This window comes from Giraffa tippelskirchi, chromosome 7 (genome assembly GCF_054371585.1).
Source record: "Giraffa tippelskirchi isolate mGirTip1 chromosome 7, T2T-mGirTip1v1.2.pri, whole genome shotgun sequence".
Classification (NCBI taxonomy): Eukaryota; Metazoa; Chordata; class Mammalia; order Artiodactyla; family Giraffidae; genus Giraffa; species Giraffa tippelskirchi.
Window position 1 is genome coordinate 95622501 of NC_137281.1, and position 19458 is coordinate 95641958.

Here is a 19458-nt window from a genome sequence, read left to right on the forward strand (position 1 = left end):
GGGTTAACTAGATTTGTATTAATATAGAAGCCAGCCTTTTAATATTCTGCAAATGTTAACAAAGAAAGATGATAATGTTGAGTTAATATGGGTTAAGCATAAAATGAAAATAAATTTTTCTGATTGCGAGGTGTTGACATTTTTTTGGCTAGGGCCTCCAGCCTGTTCCTGAAAGCTGTGTAATTACAGAAGGCTTTTCCCCTCCTTCCCCCTCCTGCTTCGAGCCTACCCACATTAGTAATGACCCCTTCACTGCTTCAAAAACCACTAATGGTCTTCAGCACGGGCAAGAAAAATGAACAGGATAAATTGGAATCCACAGTCAGTAATTTGCATCCTATGAGGCAGCTTTGGCCACTCACACTCATTCCTGGCCATCAATCGTTGCCTGTCAGGTGCTGCACTCTGCCACCATGACAAATACTCCTCCTAACACTCTGATTCGTCCAAACAATGTAATTGTCCTCTATTCTCCTTTTGGTAATGGAGATAATGAATGACTGCACACACAAGAAGGATTGCTCATCACAGACGCCGGGAGTGGCTTCAAACTGGTAAAGACCTAGGGTACAAATTTTAATTGACTGACAACACTGGTTGGAGGGAAAATGACCAAAAAGATCCCCAAATCCTTCTTGTCGTGGTATTTTCCTGCCAAACTCAAGGGAGGAGCACCCTTTGACTTTTTATTCCTCTAAGATTTTGAAAGCCTAGGTTTATAGGTTATTTGCCCAATGGAAATCAATCCTGCAAATAACAAAAATGAAAATGAAAACAAGGTCTCATCACAAGGATGTATAGATCTGCATTGGTAATGTTGTCCAGTGTGCTGTTTCCTCATGCAGTGTTTTTTTTCTTTTTTCTTTTTTGGTGTGTGTGTTCAGTCTTGCTCACCATTACGATGTTTTTGTCAAAGACAGTTCTGACAAAATGTGGGCTGTAATGTATGTGTGTATGTGAAAGAAACAGAGGCAGAGACACACACACATACATGTGCACATACACAGAGAAGGTTCAGATGAAATAAAGATTTAGGATGTGAAAGTGGTAGAAGAATAGAAAGGTAAAGTTAGTTACAGTCAGTTCCTTCAAGCAGGATTGTACATTCAGATGGAATAATAAGAATTCTTCCCAGTGTTTTATTAGAAATTTAGTCAAATGACCACAAAACTACATAAATAGTGCATTACATCTTGGGAATCCCTGAACTGTACTTTCACTTATGAAAGCAGTTGCAAATTCCATCCACAATCATTAAAAAAAATTGGGACCTTACAAAAATTCACCTTGCACAGATGGCTTTTTTTTTTAATTAATAGGGAAGACCATAATAACTTTAACTTATTTAAATAACATTCTGTGGTTTTGAACATTTGTGATTCTATGCCCCTTTTATACATGGAGTGGACTGTTTATCTGAAAGTGTTCTGGCAGTCGGCCACTGTATTTCTAAAATTAAAAAAGGGATGGAAAACAATCAGCTTTCAGAGGAACTGGAACCATGGCAATGTGTTTTGGATTAATTTACAAATATATGTATATATTTAAGGCCAAACTGTGGAACTAGAGAATTTCTACTACATGTCTGTCATATGCATTCTTCTACTTTATTAGAACAGACATCATATTGAAATAATAAACATGGGAAGCCTTCACTTCTTCTTTGATGTATATTGCTAAATGTCTGACTGGCTCAAATTTAAAATAAACTTTGGTATGTTTGCACTTGAAACTGGAAGTAGACCACAAGCAATAATTTGTTGTCAGTTTCCATATTCTTGGAATAAGGCTATAGTTTAGTCTGTTCACTGATGGGGGCCAACCCACATTGATCCAGTGGCCCAGAGGTGGTTCAACTTACTCATAAGAACATACATTGTAACATAATAGCAATGATGATGATTCCCTTCATCAAGAAAGAACCAGCATAGGTCAAAGTTTTTCACATCCCCAAATAATTTTAAAGCCACTGTTGAATACAAGTGACTCACAAAGATTCTCTTATTTTTAATATCAGCTGACAACTGTTCAAAAGTTAATAAGACATGTATGGCTTATGATTCAATGTAGATAGAAATTTTTTTTAATTGCCTTTTTTCTAAAGACTCATTTGAATGTGAGATGTATCTGTATCCCAGATACTGACCTTAGCCTTTTTTTTTTTCCTCCTCCTTTGTGGGGTTAACCTGGTTGATCAAGTACATGCAAATAGATCTACAATATAAATTTATCACTGAAACAGTTCTTGGGTGAAATCACTTAATAATCTTTTGTGGTTAATCCTTGTCCATTTTTGTTCAAACTGGAACAAAATTTTGTCCAAACTGGAACAAAATTTTGTCCAAATTTATCACAATCTTTATTCCATGTTGAAAGGATTTATACTAATGTTTTAGAAAACTTCAAGTGATATTTTTAATCCTCTCATGAATTAAAAGTACACAATAAATTAACTATCAAATGGATCAGAGTTAAATAAAATGTGAAGTTCTCACGAAAAGGTTTCCCCCACATACAGGTGAGTGAAAAAAGCAAACTGTAGAACAACATGTATCTTCAACTTTTGTAAAATAGATAAATAGCTAAATAAATACATTAATTAAATACACACATCAATGCTTGTCATACAAGAAAAACATCTGTAAAAACACACATTGAATAATGGTTCATGTTGTGTAGGGCCTGGGGTGCAGACTTACTTTCTATTTTTATACTCCTATATCATCTGCATCTGTACCGCTGCAAACAATTTTTAAAAATCAAATATTAATTTAAAAATGATAATTTATTGTAATTAATTTATACACTCCATTTTAGACAACTTTATTTTATTTATGTATTTATTTTGGGCTGTGCTGGGTCTTCGTTGCTGCGCAGGCTTTCTCTAGTTGTGACAAGTGGGGTTACTTGTTGCTGCAGTGCACAGACTTCTCATTGTGGTAGCTTCTGCTGTTGCAGAGCACAAGGTCTAGGGTGCTTGGGCTTCAACGGTTGTGCTTCCCGGGCTCTAGGGCACAGGCTCAATAGTTGTGGCACCCCAGCTTAGTTGTTCTGTGGCATGTGGAATCTTCCCAGACCAGGGATCAAACCCATGTCTCCTGCATTGGCAGGTGGATTCCTTACCACTGAGCCACCAGGGAAGCACCTACACTCCATTTTTCTTTTTTAAAAAAACACACTAATTCAACTTTTTATACAGTTAGATATCTCTTTTGTTATTCATTGGATTTTTTAAAAGCAGGGCATGTCAAGAATCAATCATTAAGGTTACTTTCCTATCCTATGAGTTTGACTCACTGGTCTATAAAGTTTACTAGATAAGTTCTTTAAGGAACCACGTGCAGTTTGTCAAGTTTCTTCTGTAATGGCTGTAATACAGCCATGGAGACAAATGATCAAGTAATTTGTTGGGCAGGTTCTTAGTTTGAGCAAAAACTTGGAAACTGGTCTTACGATCACCACTTCCTTTTCCTCAATCCTTACCCCTCTTGCCACTCACCCCACCCCCACCTCGACCAAAATACAACCTCTTTTATAGGGTTAATTCAAGTGACCTTGAGTTTGATGATGATGCTCATAGATGAAACCCTCTAAGCAATTTCTCTAATAGGGACAATGAAACTGCATTGGGTATATAGGTATATACCACTTATTGCTCTAGGACCAGGCTTACTGAACTGATACAAGTTGGTGCTAAAGATCTAACTCCTGAATAAATAAATGCATTTTTGTGGAATATCAAACTTATTCAATGACCATTAATTTAACTTAAGTAAACAGAAATTCTGATGTCATGATTAGAATGTATAACAAAATGAAATCTGAAGATGAAACCGGAAGCAAGATATTTAAAAACCATCACATCCTCATAGCTGGATGTAATCTGCTTTCCACTGAGTTCATATAGTGATTGACTTAGCATTTATAGTGTTTAGCCCTTCATTGTCACATCTTATTTATACACTTTGACTAGGTACAACTTTCTGAGAGTAAAGCCTTAGGTTTTCTAAACTTTTGTATTTCTCCCCCAACTCCCAACTCTGGCTCAATGTCTCTTTCACTAGAAAGAGCGAGAAAAAAAAGATCTAAGTTCTCATTAAACTTTGTCAGTAGTTCTGCCACCTTGAACAAGACTGTGCCTTGAACAAGACTGGGACTTAGTCTCTGTAATGGCAAATGAGGATGTTAACAAAGCTTTCCATGCCTTAAGAAATACCTATGGAGTTTATAATAATAAAGTCTGTGATGGTTAATTCTGAACCTCACTATCTCTCTTTCTCTCTCTCTCTCTTTCTCTTATACACATACACACTCTTCTCCTCTCCTCTCAAGTTGTCTGAGCTTCTTGTCACTACCTCAGGATGCAGTAAAAAGCCTTTGCTCTTCCACTACAAAGCTAAGGTCAAATTTCTAGCAGAATCACTTCTACATGAGACGTGATGTATCTCTTGCTTTGTGTTACTATTTGTAAATCTGCATTTTCTGGGTATCTTATCCTCATCCCAGTTCTTGAGATCACAACCACAAAATATTGAGGCAAAAAGGTCTTTAAACAGAACCTTGTCCTGCAACCTAACTTATGTAGATAAGGAAACCAAGATGCACACGGTGTTACACTCTTGGCCACAGAAACAGGAAATGCTGGGATAACCACCTGTTCTCCTGATATTTAGTGGAGGGCTTTCCCACTCTAAAGTTTTTCACTGAAGTAACTTCCCCCCTTTCTCTTGATAAAAGTGCCTTGATTTTACTTCAGAGATGTGCTCGGGGGTGGCTCACGGACCTAGGCTTAGCCAATCAACATAGCTAATCATCCTGGCTGCTCTGAAGATGGAAGCCAAGTTTAGCTTAATGGGAGTCAGTTAGCACTGTCAGTCAAAGGTGTTCTTTTGTCACTGGGGTTACTAAGTCAGTTGCCATCAGGCCATTGTTGCCACCAAATGGAGACAGGCTGATGAAGGGTGAAGGCCACACAGACAAAAGCAGAGCCAGAAGCTCTGAAGAATAGATTCATGCACATTCCTGCCCTTGGATCCAGCTTTATCTAAATCCAGCCACCCTTTACCTTTCAGCTACTTGAGCCAATTTATACATGTGGCATGTTTTAGATTATCAGAAATTTTCTCAGTTTACTCCCTATCTCCCTCTAGCTAAAAATGATTATTTTTTCTTTTAAAGAGAAGGATGACGATGAGGCAAAAGAGGGAAGGCAGGGTTGGGGGAAGAAGAAGAGGTGAACCATTTTGCTTTGACCTAGATCTAGACTCTGATCGAACAAGGCAAAAATCTTGAGGATTTGGGATTTTCTAAAAAGTTGATCAGCTTTGTGCAGTGGCAGTATTATACCAATGAGGTTTATCCAAGGTGTGATTATTGCTAATTAAAAAGTTGATCAGCGTTGTGATCCTAATAGATTAAAAAAAATCACCTAACTTGGAAGACAGAGGTTTAATCATGCAATGTATATGGAACTGTGAAAATTTTACATCTTTTTTTCTAATTTGAAAAGTAAAGTACAAGGTAGAATTTTTATAATGACCATACAGAGAGCAAATTTCAGTATGTTTCTTTGTGGCAAATTGAAACTCTTAAGGGAAATAAACATAAATTAATCAAAATACCCAAGAAACACATTTAGACACAAAAAACCATACAGAAACCCAAGGCTTTGATAATGAAAAATGACACAAAGATTGTTACAATCACCTGGCTAATTTAGTATTATTGGATTTAAGTAAAATTCCAAGGTGCTAAAGGAGAGTATATTTCAAATGTTGTGTGATTACAACATTCCCTTCCATTTCCATGATTCTGGCATGTCCATCAAGGTCAGTCCAAACACTAGGTTCCCTGGAAAGTCTTACCTAGCCTTGAGTAGTCATTTTCCCCGAAAATTCCACAGTGCTTTCTCTCCTCCCATTTTTATTCACTCTACATTATCTTTTATGTATATATGTGTTCTTGTGTTATAGCCCTCACTGGACTGCAAATCATTTGAGGACAAGGTTTAAGCCTTTAACCTTGAACTCTCTACAGCACTTAGAATATTTCCTACAGAATAGGTACTCAATACGTACATATTTGTGAATGCATTATTTCTGAAACTGACACTTTTCTATTAGAAAGGACTGACGGTGCCATATATATGATGCATAAAAATTCAGATAAAAATGGTAAGATTCAGTCATTTAACTGTTTTACCGACATAATATTTGGATATTTGAAAACATCTACTGAATTTTTCACTTTTCATCCAGATGTTTGGTGTCATAGAAATCCAGATTCCACATTTAAATTAGCTAGTTGTTTTTGTTTTTTTTTTTTAGTGTCAGATGTATATTTGAGAGGAAGAAAATGTGGCTATTGCAAGAGATTCATTTCCATTTGAGTTCATGTGGAAGTAAACAGATTAAATTATAATAATCACATCTTTTAAAATTCAGAAAAGGTTTGAGAGATTTTAATAATAGCGAGATCCTAAGAGATTAACATGTTTGGTTGATATTTAGAGCCACAGTAGGAAGGCCTCATTAAAACGAGCAAAGAGAAAAGCACACGCTCTTTTGTAGATAAGCTAAAGGAATACTGAATAAGCCTGATGGATTATCATACAGAGACTTTAAGAACAGTTGTTAAATTTATTATTATCAAGATATAGGTAAAATCAAAGAATGGAGAAGGAATTTTTCATGAAACCAAAGTGAAGGACAAAGGGAAAAAGTGTCTTAGGACTAAGGAGAAACACTTTTTTGCATCTGCAAAGGGAAATGTTACATATACATGTATTGCAGTGATACAAAGGGAGTTCATATGGGCAGAAGCAATGAAATTAGATGATGGTCAGAAACCATCTACACTCATTCCTCTTCTAAACTTTCAAAGAAACATAAAAACACATTATAAAAACACATTAGAAAACATTTGCAGATAGTAATCAGAATTTTAAGCGCAACGAATATAATTATTTTCCTATTGACTGAGATTTTAAAGCTGAGCAGTCTTATTTTGAAAATAACAGCAATATATTCCTAAGGCTAGAGAAAGATAATTTTTATTTAACATTTGTTAGGATGCTCCCATGAGCTGCTTGACCATGCGTGTTATGCTGCCTACATGGCTAATGGGTAATCTTACCAAATGAGCCAAAGGCCACAAATAAGGCCTTGACTCATTTAACAGTCATTTCACATTTCCACACTATGACCAAATTAATATTTTATGGGGCTACTCAGTTCTACAGCCAGACTACTTTTCCAAAAAATTGAATTTCGTGCTTATTTATTTTATGGATCATTTGTTGAAATAGATTTCAAAACAGGTTTAGGCTATTTAGATTTTTCAGTGAACTGCAAAAACAAAACTTACAGACTCAAGAGTTTTAGGAATAGAAGTCAGAAGTCATTTAATATAAACTTTCTCAGTTTATGTCTAATGAAACTAAGGGTGAAGCGAAGTGGCTTGCCCCAACTTGGCTGGCCTCCTCCTTTTTTAAAGATGTCCCTGACTTCCTCAGAGAGAACAAACTTCATACTTATATAACCTCAAAGAACATTTCTTATGGAACATCTTATTTCTACCTAGGAATCACAAATACCAGTAGCCAGATTTTACCCTGTAAATTACTTAATTCTTGTATCCCATATATTCCCATGTAACCCTATTTTTCTTCATTAGCCACACTGCATTGTAAATACTTGCTTATTTGTCAGTTTCTCCTACTGCACTCTGTGTTCCTTGAAAGCAGGGACTGATTATCCATATTTTATTTCCAGAATCTAGTTCACTGCTTAGCATGCCAAGGTATCAATAAGTGCATGTAGAATTAATCAAATTTGAGAATGCACAACAAGTGAATTTTTTGCATCCTAAAAATACTATTTTGAAATGAGAAAAAAGGAAGTTGGTTGAGGTGAAAGCTAGATAGCAAATGAGAAGGGAGATTTAAGGAAAGAGATACTCAACAAGGCAGATAATACCAACCACTCACTCACGTCAAACAGTGAAATAGTGAAAAATCAGCTCTTATTTGAAACAAAAGTATAACTTCATAACATAGAGTACTAAGTAGAAATTGGCAAATTCAGATGGTGCCACTAAGAAACTATGGAAAGGAAGTCTAAGTACATAGGGCTTTTTACTAACATTTAATTTCTTCTTGTTAAAAAGGCTAAGGAGTTGCTTTAAAGATATATAATATCTAGACCACTTAGATACTTGTATCTAATCTTATGACAACAATCCTACTGAACAGGCCCAGACACAGTGGCATATGAGACTGAATTAGAAAAAAAAAATTAGTTTAGCTCTTAATCTTGGGACTTCTCTGGTGGTTTAGTGGCTAAGACTCCATACTCCCAATGCAAGGGGCCTGGGTTCGATCCCTGGTCAGGGAACTAAATCCCACATGCTGCAACTAAGAGTTCACATGTTGCAACTAAGAACTGGCGTAGCCAAATAAATAAATAAATAAAAATAAAAATATTTTTTTAAATCCATTAGATCTCCTTAGTCATGTGAAAAAAGTCTGGATAAAAAATTGTAGGGTAAATATTAAAGAATTATTGAGCAAATTTACAAGGAATAATAAACAATTCCAGTATATTTAGTCCAATTTTATTTGCATGGACCATGCTATAAATAATTTTGTCTGATTTACTTAACAATGCACTGAAAGTCTTACTTGACAAGAGAAAGCTAACATGGATTTAAAGAGGAAGAAATTGTTTAAAGAAACTGAGGGTTATCTCTTTTTCAAAAAGGTTATTATCTCTAGAGTAAGCAATGGAAATGTTGTGGATATTATCTTCTTTGCTCATCTCAGAGTACAGGATAAGAGAATGGGGTTAATGATAAGCTAAAAAGTCATAAGAAGGAAGTAGCTATAAACTGATGACTTGTGATGCACAGTGCTGTAGTTAAAAAGAAAACTTTAGTAGTGACTGAGCGTTTCTTGTACAATCTTACAGAGTTATTAATCAGAGTGGCTATGATGAAACAGAACTCCTTAATGAGAGTTAATTCTTTGATTTTACAGTTCACCAAGATAAAAATTCTAAGGTTTTAAACACTAGCATTAGGAAATTGGTTGAGAGGTTTCTCACTGGCTTCTTTTTCTAATATTCACAGAGCTTTTTTTGCATATAAATGAGCATGGGATACAACTATTTACTTAGAGATACACTCTTAAAGAGGGGAAGTGAGCTAAAAGAAAAACTTGTCTTTTAAAAATTATAGCTCCATGTTCTCCAAATGTTTTGGAATTTATCTGACTTTTAAAACTATGGGAGAAAGATCATTACTGGTCTCTCTAGGAATTACAAAAATATAAGCCAAAGATATTACCCAATTGTTTACTTTAGTTATGCGCTATACTAGTAAATAAAGCAATCAATTGGTACCATAACAAGAACACGCCTAACTGAGCCATCAAAAAAGGTCAGTTAGCAGTATTTATTTTGGAATTCCCCACAGTTTTATCTTATCAATTTATTTTTCCTTCCCTTTTTAAGAGCAGTTTGTTTAGTGAAAGCTAACTACATCAAGATGGAGACAGAACAAGGTACTGCCACATTTATCTATGATAATGAACCCACCTGCCAAAGTAAGATACACTGGAGACTCGGGGAAGATCTCCGGAGAAGAAAATGGCAATCCACTCCAGTATTCCTCCCTGGAAAGTTCCATGGACAGAGGAGTCTGACAGGCTACATACAGTCTATGGGGTCGCAAAGAGTCGGACACAACTGAGCACAAGCAGCCCAATGTACATATAATAGCCCCATTACTATTCTACCCAAACTTTAGAACATGCAAATACTTAAACAGTGTTTCTAAGTAGATGGGAAAAAAAAACAGTTTGTGAGTTTCTAATTTGTATTTAGAGCAAATGAACTCATCGGTAAGTAGAACACCTTCAAAATGTCTTTTGAACATACCTATGACTATGTATCTTCTGGTAATTATGTATACAAGATCATACACTAATCCATGTCATAAACAAAGAAAATGAAAAACTATATGCACTTAAAAATATATCTATGACTCTGAATATCTTTTGACTAAACATTTACTCGTTCAAGGTAAAAGTGATCAAATATTGAAATAACAAATCATTTGATAGTATTTAATCTTTTTAATTTTTTTTAAGTATTTAACCTTTTACCATGATAATTAAATGCTATGCTAAATACATCCAAATAAATTCAATATGTATGGACTAAGAGAAAATACAGACACAGAAATTAAAAGTTTCATGCAAAACAATAAGGATATATGCTAGAATATATTTAGAGTATACTTAAATATTAGTGTGTGGCTATTTTCTTTCTAATTTGCATAGCAAACCAGAAAATAGTAAGAAAAAGCTCTTCTTAACTTGGGGAGCTAAGGTGACCTCAGCAGAAAGTGTTTGCAGCTGCTTATCAACTTGGATAAAGGAAAGAGGAATAATAGGGGACATATTAAAAATATGAATATTTAAAATTACTGCACTAGCCATATTTTTCCAATCCATTAAGTGATAAGATTTATAGAAAGCAATAGCTACTTCTTATTACTTCTGATTTGTATATTAGAAATTGATAGTATATTTTTACATTCCTAGAAGAATTCTATTTTTGCATGAAAATATTTCTTACAAGGATTTAAGAAGCCCTAAAAGGGGTTACCTCTACAAAAACTGGACTTTAAAAGGACAGATCTTTAATGTAGCTGAATTCAACTGGTATGAAGCACTATGGCCAGCATCTGCTCTAATTAGTTGAGCATCCATTCTGATTATTGTTGCTTGTTTGTTGCTTAGTCTCTAAGTTGTGTCCGACTCTTTTGCAACCCTGTGGACTGTAGCCCATCAGGCTCCTCTGTCCATGGGATTTCCCAGGCAAGAATACTGGAATGGGTTGTCATTGCCTTCTTCAGCAGACCTTCCTCACCCAGAGATCGAACCCACGTCTCCTGCATTAGCAGGCAAATTCTTTACCACTGAGCCACCTGGGAAGCTATTCTGATTGTCGGTGCCTGTTAGTTTGCATATTACTTGTGACTTTTCTGCATGATGGACAGTGCCCTCTGACATTTCTGATACGTGCTTGGCAAGTTTTTTTTTTCCTTTGGCCACACCATGCAGCATGTAGGAGCTTAGTCCCCCATCAAGGATTGAACTCTCACTCCCTGCTTTGGAAGTACACTGGACTGCCGAGGAAGTCCTCGTATGTTGTATTAGCAGATGAACTCAAGTTTGACCCGTATCCTACCGTAATACAAGAAGCATTGACATTTCAGAGTAAGGTGAGTTGACCAATTGACCATAAGGGAATAATAAAGTTTTTCATTTTAAACAAGGTATTTTGAAGTATTCAACACCTCGAATACTCAGGTGTTACTGACTGAATCATATGCCTTATTTAAATATTTAAATAATCTAAATACTCTTATTTGACTAATTGGAAATATAATCTCATGCAACATAAGCTGAGTGGGTTTAGTTCTCTAAGAAGTTAGCAAAACACTTAAGGATTGCCACATGGCAAGAAATAAACCACAAATGGCCTTTAGATTCTAGTTGAAAATCATGAAGTAAAATCCAAGGTATTATTCCATGTATATTCCATGAAAGTATTGATTATGCTTTTATCTAAATAAGCACATTTTCTTAAGCAAGATACGAGTCATTTTTAGCGAGAGGTAATAGGAGAAGCCAAAAATTATCTCAAAGAATTAAAAAATGTGAACAAAAATCACCATCAACTCATGACTCCAACCCCTTATATAAGATCATTTCTTGGATTTGATCTGGATATTGAAAGAAAGTAGACTGACAAACTCGCCTTTGCACAGATCCACTTACAAATCAGTATCCATTTAGTATCAATGTTTCTAACCTGGCAGAAACTAAAGAAAAGACTTTTTCAATTCAGATGTTAGAATGTTTAAAAATTTTGTACAGTGAAGGAAATATAGAAGGGGAAGAAATTCAGATGGAAATTCAGAAAGAAATGTATTAACCCCCACTTTTTCATCTTTTCTAACCTAACCAGCCAATTTTGAAATATACTGGACTTCTCAGGTGGCACTAGAGGTAAAGAATCTGTTGTCAACGCAGGAGACTCAAAACATACTGGAACTTCTGGAACATACTGGACTTCTCAGGTGGCACTAGAGGTAAAGAATCTGTTGTCAACGCAGGAGACTCAAAAGACTCAGATTCGATTTCTGGGTTGGGAAGATTCCCTGGAGTAGGAAATGGCAACCCACTCCAGTATTCTTGGCTGGAAAATTCCATGGGCAGAGAAGCCTGGCAGGCTACAGTCTATGGGTCTGCAAAGAAATGGACACAACTGAGTACTAACTCACTCAGGAATATACTCTTATAAGGAATGAATACTGTGTGCATTATTTATCATAGTGATGTTTGTACAATTCTACAAACATTGAAAACATTGATATATAGATGCCAAGTCCTGTGCTAGAAGACTTCCCTGGTGGCTTAGTGGTAAAGAATCTGCTTGCCAACGCAGGAGACACAGGTTTGATCCTTAGGTCGAGAAGATCCCCTGGACAAGGATATGGCAACCTATTCCAGTATTCTTGCCTGGGAAACCCCATGGACAGAGGAGCCTGGTGGGTACAATCCATGGGGTCACAGAGAGTCAGACAAGACTTAGTGACTAAACAACCATAACAGCTTGGACTAGAAATTTAAGAATCCTGGTGTCTGGAGGAATGGAGGAACTGTTAGAAATTGAGATGGGTATTTTCACACCTGACTGGATATGCTTTCTTTTCTCTTCCTCAAGCTCCTAAACACATTCATCCTTTTAATTTTAAGCGACTGAAATGCTAATGATGTTATTGAACTTAGAATAACTCTCTGGAGATATTCCTTTCTTTTAACTCCTTGGACATTTGGGAATACAATTCACAGTAAGTATAAATATTATAAGTTGAATTACCTCAGGAGCCTGCTATTTGCTAAATTGAGTTCTTTGATAAGATAATGTTCTTACAAAGAGATTAATTCCCTCAGCAGACTAATGCTCTTCTACATTTCTTTATGAACAAGTTCAGATGTTTACAAGAAATGCCAAATGAAACATTCTGATGGACTTATTAATGAGTGCTTGGGTTTTCACTTTGTGTTTTTTTCACAGCTGCATATCCAGCTTCTAGAAAAGTGCTTGGGAGAGCAGAACAAGCTCAATAAACATTTGGTTAAGTGAGTAAATAAAGGAATACGTTTCCGGGCTTGACTTGAGACTGAAATATGGAGTGTCTCATTTCAAGTGCACATGGGAAGCAGGAGAAATGTAAGTGTTTAGGCTTTTTACCTTGTCACATTCATAGTTAGAACCACCTAGTTGGGAGGAGGCGCATGGCAAGGGAATGGGAAGTTTCTGCATGTTACAGATCTAAAAGCAGACTCTGTCAATTTATTTATACTACTGAAAATCTGATTTTTTTTTCCAAAAAGGAATGATACATTTCTAGGCCCATATTGACTAAGATAAAGGGGGAAAAACCTGTAGAAAGCCCCACAGAACTTGTAACAATAGTCTACGCTGAAGTATATGGCTGTCACACTAAGGCAGTAACACTTTACATGATTTAAACCCTAGTGGGTAAACATTTGAATTTAAAGTGTAGATACGTTTTGGAAACACTCAGCCAACTCAGGAAACACATGTGCTATGGTGCCATCAGGTCACACTTCAGGTGGAGCCCTGGGAAATTTTTTGGAAAATACTGGTAGAAATAGATTGGAGTAGAGAGAGAGAGGGTGCATAAATCCATTAGCGATTGCATTTATAGCTCTTTCCATCTGTTATTTTCAAAGCATTTTTCTAATATTAGTTGCAGAAGTTCGAAGTGCACATGGCTCACATCCATTGTCTCATTGCACTTGGTAAAGGTAAAGAACGGAATGCAGGAAGCAGAAGTGAGTTACCATTTGTCTGTGATCCAGACAGAATGAAATGCAGGGACTTAAACCTTGAGTTCTCAATGTCTTTCCCTATGCTGAAAATCTATGAGGCCAACTATTTCCTATGAATAATTTTTGCCTTTCAACAAAATCTTCATTCTTACTCTCTACATAGATTGGAGAGAAAGCTGGCAGTATGAAAACACTGCTGAAGTACCCATTATAACATAATCTATTATACTGAAGACTTGATTATACCAACTCAAGGCAAGAAAGACCAACTTATAGAAAGAAAAGAATCACGTGATGCTGGCAAGATTTTAATTAACTATATGAACTCTACAGTTACCATCAAAACCATGCAACATAATGCATTTCTAAGGTATCTGTTTCAATTTCACATAAGCAAAAACATTTTGTAGTTTAATTAAACTCATACCTCTCTGCCTTTCTAGCATCTAGGTGACATTATAGAGCTTGCTTATGACCAAGACAAATAAATGGTCTAAATCATCTAACAAAGTTGTCTGAAGAAGTTAATAGCCATAATTTAGGATGAGTATGGGAGTCCTAAACAATTATACCATTAGGCCAGTTATTTTAAACTTAAAAATGGATGTTATTTAAAACTTAAAAATAGATGTTATTTTAAACTTAAAACTGGATATATGACTCCTAGAACTAGAACATAAGATCCTTGAGGAGTGGGGATTTGAAAGAGACAATTAGGAAAATTTCACTGAGTGAACTTTGCTCCCACCCAGGCTACACGTGCACTTGAGTAGGAGAGCTGGGGATCTGGAAGCTTCTTGTGGCTAATGTCTGCAGCTCACTGCGATAACGACCGAGAGACGGAGCGTTCAAGTGAAAAAAGGCTTGGCAAGTCCAAGGAGAAAGAAGCTTACAGTTATTCACGCAGTGAAATTAAAAAACAAAAAAAAGGAAAAATTATAAAGAAATCCAGACCATATCTCATGAGGGGAAGAAGAAACTAAAAAAATTTAAGAGACAAAGCCATTCTATACAGATTAGAATAATATATGCACAAATCTCTGGAGAAACTCTATTATATCACAATTAATGCAGAGACTGCAATCAAGCCAGGCTAATTTCAATAGATTCCAAGTTTTGAACAGTTCCGAGACTATCCAAGTGGGAATTTGGCCAGGACACTGGGGTTAATAATTCATTTTAAGAGAGGCTAATTCTTTGGGAGGCAGCCCACTCTGCAGGAGGAAGCATTTGGCCCATGTGAGCAAATTTGCTCTTCAAGATCACCCTCTATTAGCTCCACAAGACACTTTTTTGGGGGTGGGGGGGTCAGTTTACTTTCTCATGAATATAGAAATATTTATCATGTTTTCAATAACTATATATTAATGTCAGATGAATGATTCAAACATATACATGAAATATTTGGATTCTTAAAGAATAATTTTCATGCTAACTTTCCATTACCATGATCTGAGTATAGGATTATCATCAGAGTACTGTGGCAAAATATACAAACTGTGTAATCAGATGGTTCTGGTGTTTAATCTTGGCCTCATGGATTAGTAACTGGGAAACTTTGAAAATGCTACCAAACCACCCTAGGACTCAGGTTCACCACTCATAAAATACAAAACTTAATGGTGCCTACCTCAGAGGGGTCTCATGAAGCTTAAATAAGTCACTTGTTAATTGAACAAACAGTTTTGAGTGCCAGCAACTGTTACAGCTACTGGGAATACAGTAACAAACAAGAGACAAATTCCTGACCCCCATGAAACTTACATTCTGAGAGGGGACATAGGCATTAAACCAAAAACATAGAATTTGCCTGAAGGTGATAAGTTTTATGAAAAAATAAACTTCATTGAGGTTATTTCTATACCAAGATAGAAAGTGACTGGGGGAATTGATCTTTTATATAGGGTGGTCAGGGAGAGCATTTTGAGAAGGTGACATCTAAGCAGAGAAGGTCAGCGCCAGCTAGGAGGCGGGAAGAGCAGGAGGCCAGTGTCCTACAGCACAGAGAGGGGTGAAGTGCAAGGACAGGGCTGGAAAAGCAGCTTGTGTAGACCATTCCAGGTGTTGCAGGTCATCTTAAAGGAACAGAGTACCAAGATGCTGTCTGGCACATAATAATTAAACACATAACAAACTACAGCTATTTATTTATTCATATTGGGTAAATAGAGTCACCAATCAGAATCCCTCACTTTTTCCATTGCTCTGCCAGGTCACTGGCATTTTCCACATCAGTCCTGTCATCTTAACACAACTGATTCCTAACTACTGGTACCTTAACACATTTTAAATGTCCAGTGACAGATGAATACATAAAGAAGACATGGTATGTATATACAATGGAATATTACTCAGTCATAAAAAGGAATGAAATTTGGTCATTTGTAGAGATGTGGATGGACCAAGAGTCTGTCATACAGAGTGAAGTCAGTCAGATAGAGGAAAACAAATATCATATATTAATGCATATATATGGAATCTAGAAAAATGGCACAGATGAACCTATTTCTAGGGTAGGAATGGTGATACAGACATAGAGAACAGACATGTGGACAAAGTGGGGAAAGGAGAAGGTGGGATTAATTGGGAGATTAGAATTGACATATTTATACTACTATGTATAAAACAGATAGCTAGTGGGAACTTGCTATATAGCACAGAGAACACAGCTCAGTGCTCTGTGGTGACCTACATGGGTGGGATGGGGCTGGTGGTGGGCAGGAGGCTCACGAGGGAGGGGATACAGGTAAGCATATACTAGATTCACTCCATTATACAGCAGAGACTAACACAACATTGTAAAGCAAGTATACTTCAATAATAATAGAAAATGCTTGTGGACCTCATGGGTGTTTCCAAATACAAATGTTTTCTCAGATGTGTGGTTTTTTGATATCTTGTCTGGTAACTGGTCTTAAAAGTGATGGGTTCTTTAATTGTGAATAAAGTGATGGTGATGGTTTAGTCACTAAGTCGTGTCTGACTCTCGCAACACCATGGATTGTAGCCCATCAGGCTCCTCTGTCCACGGAATTTCCCAGACAAGAATACTTAGATGGGTTGCCATTTCCTTCTCCAGGGGATCTTTCTGACCCAAGGATTGAACCTGGGTCTCCTGCATTGCAGGTGAATATTTTTTACCATCTGAGCCACCAAGAAAGCAGAATAAGGTGAGAGCAGGTCCAAAACGTATCTTCAACTGAGACATGTAGTAGGAGATAAGTTAGTACAGAGTCCTTTGTGTTTCCCCAGAAATAGCAGAAATTGAGTGCTACTTCATACTGAGCTGATTTAGAAGAAAATCTTTCACTGGTTTTCAAGTCTCTAAATCTGACTACAGTTCAATACAAATCACCACCAGCATCTGCACAATATACAGCATGAGTCATCCATACTCCTCCCAAAACTTGCATGGCTCCATGTCACCAATAAAACCGATTTCTGGCCTGTAGTGAAAGGCCTTTCACGATCTGGCCTCAACCCATTTTTCCAAACTTATATCCCATTACTCTATAACACACATGTAAAGCCCTAACCAAATCACACTGGCTTCTTTTTTCACTTTATTCCTATATCATTGCCATCAAAATCTTCCCATATTGTAGATATTTCAAATGTTCACCATTATTTTGGGCTTTCTTCCCACTTTATACACACAGAAGTCTATGTTTCCCAGTCCCTCTGTGTCTCTCTTTCCCAGGAATTGGGCAGGACCATATGACTGGTTCTAGACAGATGACTGTGATTGAGGGGACCTATGCTATTTTGGAGCTGATGAATTCACTTGCAGATGTGAACTTCCCAGGCCCTCTCTCTTGCTGCTGCAGTCATGGGGGTACTTGTTGAGATGGAGGTGCCACAAGATGCGAGGACCATATATGCTAAACTTGCATGTGGAGGAGAGTTGCTTCAGACAGTAGAATGAATGCATGGCTGAGTCTGTGTGACCAAGAGATAAATCCTCATTATGTTAAGCCACTGAGATTTTGGTGATATTTGTCAAAGCAGCATAACATAGTCTATTCTGATTGATATGCCATTCTTTAAGATCTTTGATCACCACTTTGAAGTGATTCTTGCTCTTTTTTCCAAAAAAAACTAATATGAATAAATTTTTATGTTTTAGATGCTGGCAAATAATTTCTTTGCAGGAAGAATTAGCAGCTCTAGTGAAAAGGATCTTTGATAAGCTTAGGGGCTGGGAAATGGGGGTTGAAATGAATTTTCCAAGCCTAGAGTCTAGTGGCAGCCAAGTTTCTTGTCAAAGCTGGGAGCTACTCAGTTGAATGAAGGGCTGACAAGCTGTGTTGAGAGTTGCCCAGTAGAAGGGATGGAGAAATGAGTAAGGTTAAAAGGGAATACCTGGGGATGAGATGAGTAGAATGGGTATTTTTCAAGTGGCATGTGTGGTGTGTGACGTGACACCTCCCCATGACACTACAAATCTTCAATAAAGCTAGAGAATTGAAAAAGATCCTTATATGGTTGGGTTTCTTGAGGAAGCTGATGAAGCAGCTGAATTTGACATCACGTTTGTATAGATTTAAAACAGACTCACTTGTGTGGTCAAAGGAATCAGCTGATATCTGAGTCACACTTCATTTATATTCCTCAAGTACTTGTACTTGAGATCTTGTACTACCTTGTGTTATAGATACTGGGGCAGGGGGTGAGAGAGGGGGTGGGGTTGACTTCCCAACAAGAGAGTGAGGTCTTCAATGAAAGAAACCATATTTCACATGTCTCTTTATCCTGCACATGCTTAATTCAGAACACTACACTAAAAGATCCCAGTAAAAATATATCTGTTGAATAGATGACTGCCACAGATCAAAACCAGTCCTTTTTACCCTGTTTTCTCATCCTGAAATGTAAACTGGCCTGAACTTCCTTTTCTACTTTAAGTTTTTGCTAGAGGCAGTTCAAGAACACTCGATGATATTTCTGTCATTCTAACTTGTGAGTGGTAGCACATAATTTAGCCCCTCATCAGCACAACCTTGCTAATTAGACACTGTTGTATTTCTTCTTAGTCTGCACTCTTAACTGCATTTAATTATCCGAATTTTCTCAGTAGGAAGAGAAAGAACTTGCACAAAGGGTGAGAATTGGGAGGAAATGTAGATAAAAATGAATTTCACTATCTCACTTCCAGCTTATCTTCTCTGTCATCAACAGTGAAGTCCTGTTTTTGTCTCTTCAGAAAACCACATGACATTTGAGAATCTTCTCCTTTGCTGCACACATTTCAGAACCATCTGGAACACCTTCCTTCCTTCCTTCTTTCCACCTCCCTGATCGTCCATCCTTTTCTTCAAAAATGAAAGTGTTTTTTTTCCCCCTTATCTGGCTTGCTTTTCCTATGTTTCTGAGTTCTTCCATTTTATCTTCGTTCTTTGGTTATTTGCGGTAGCATTTATGTGGAGACAAAGTTACACATACAGCATAGTCTGAAATAAGTAATACTTTGAGATAAATCCTCCGTGGTACATATGGAAAATTAAGAATTGACTTTTTTGACTTATAAT

General features: G+C 36.7%; 1 protein-coding gene and 1 pseudogene across 9 annotated transcripts in view; one reads left to right on the plus strand and one right to left on the minus strand.

Moving 5' to 3' along the window:
* MEIS2 (Meis homeobox 2) overlaps positions 1-19458 on the minus strand; it is a 226410-nt gene that overhangs the window by 76233 nt on the left and 130719 nt on the right. The gene's annotated exons all lie outside the window — the stretch shown is intronic.
* LOC145516029 (U4 spliceosomal RNA) lies at positions 5321-5396 on the plus strand (annotated as a pseudogene).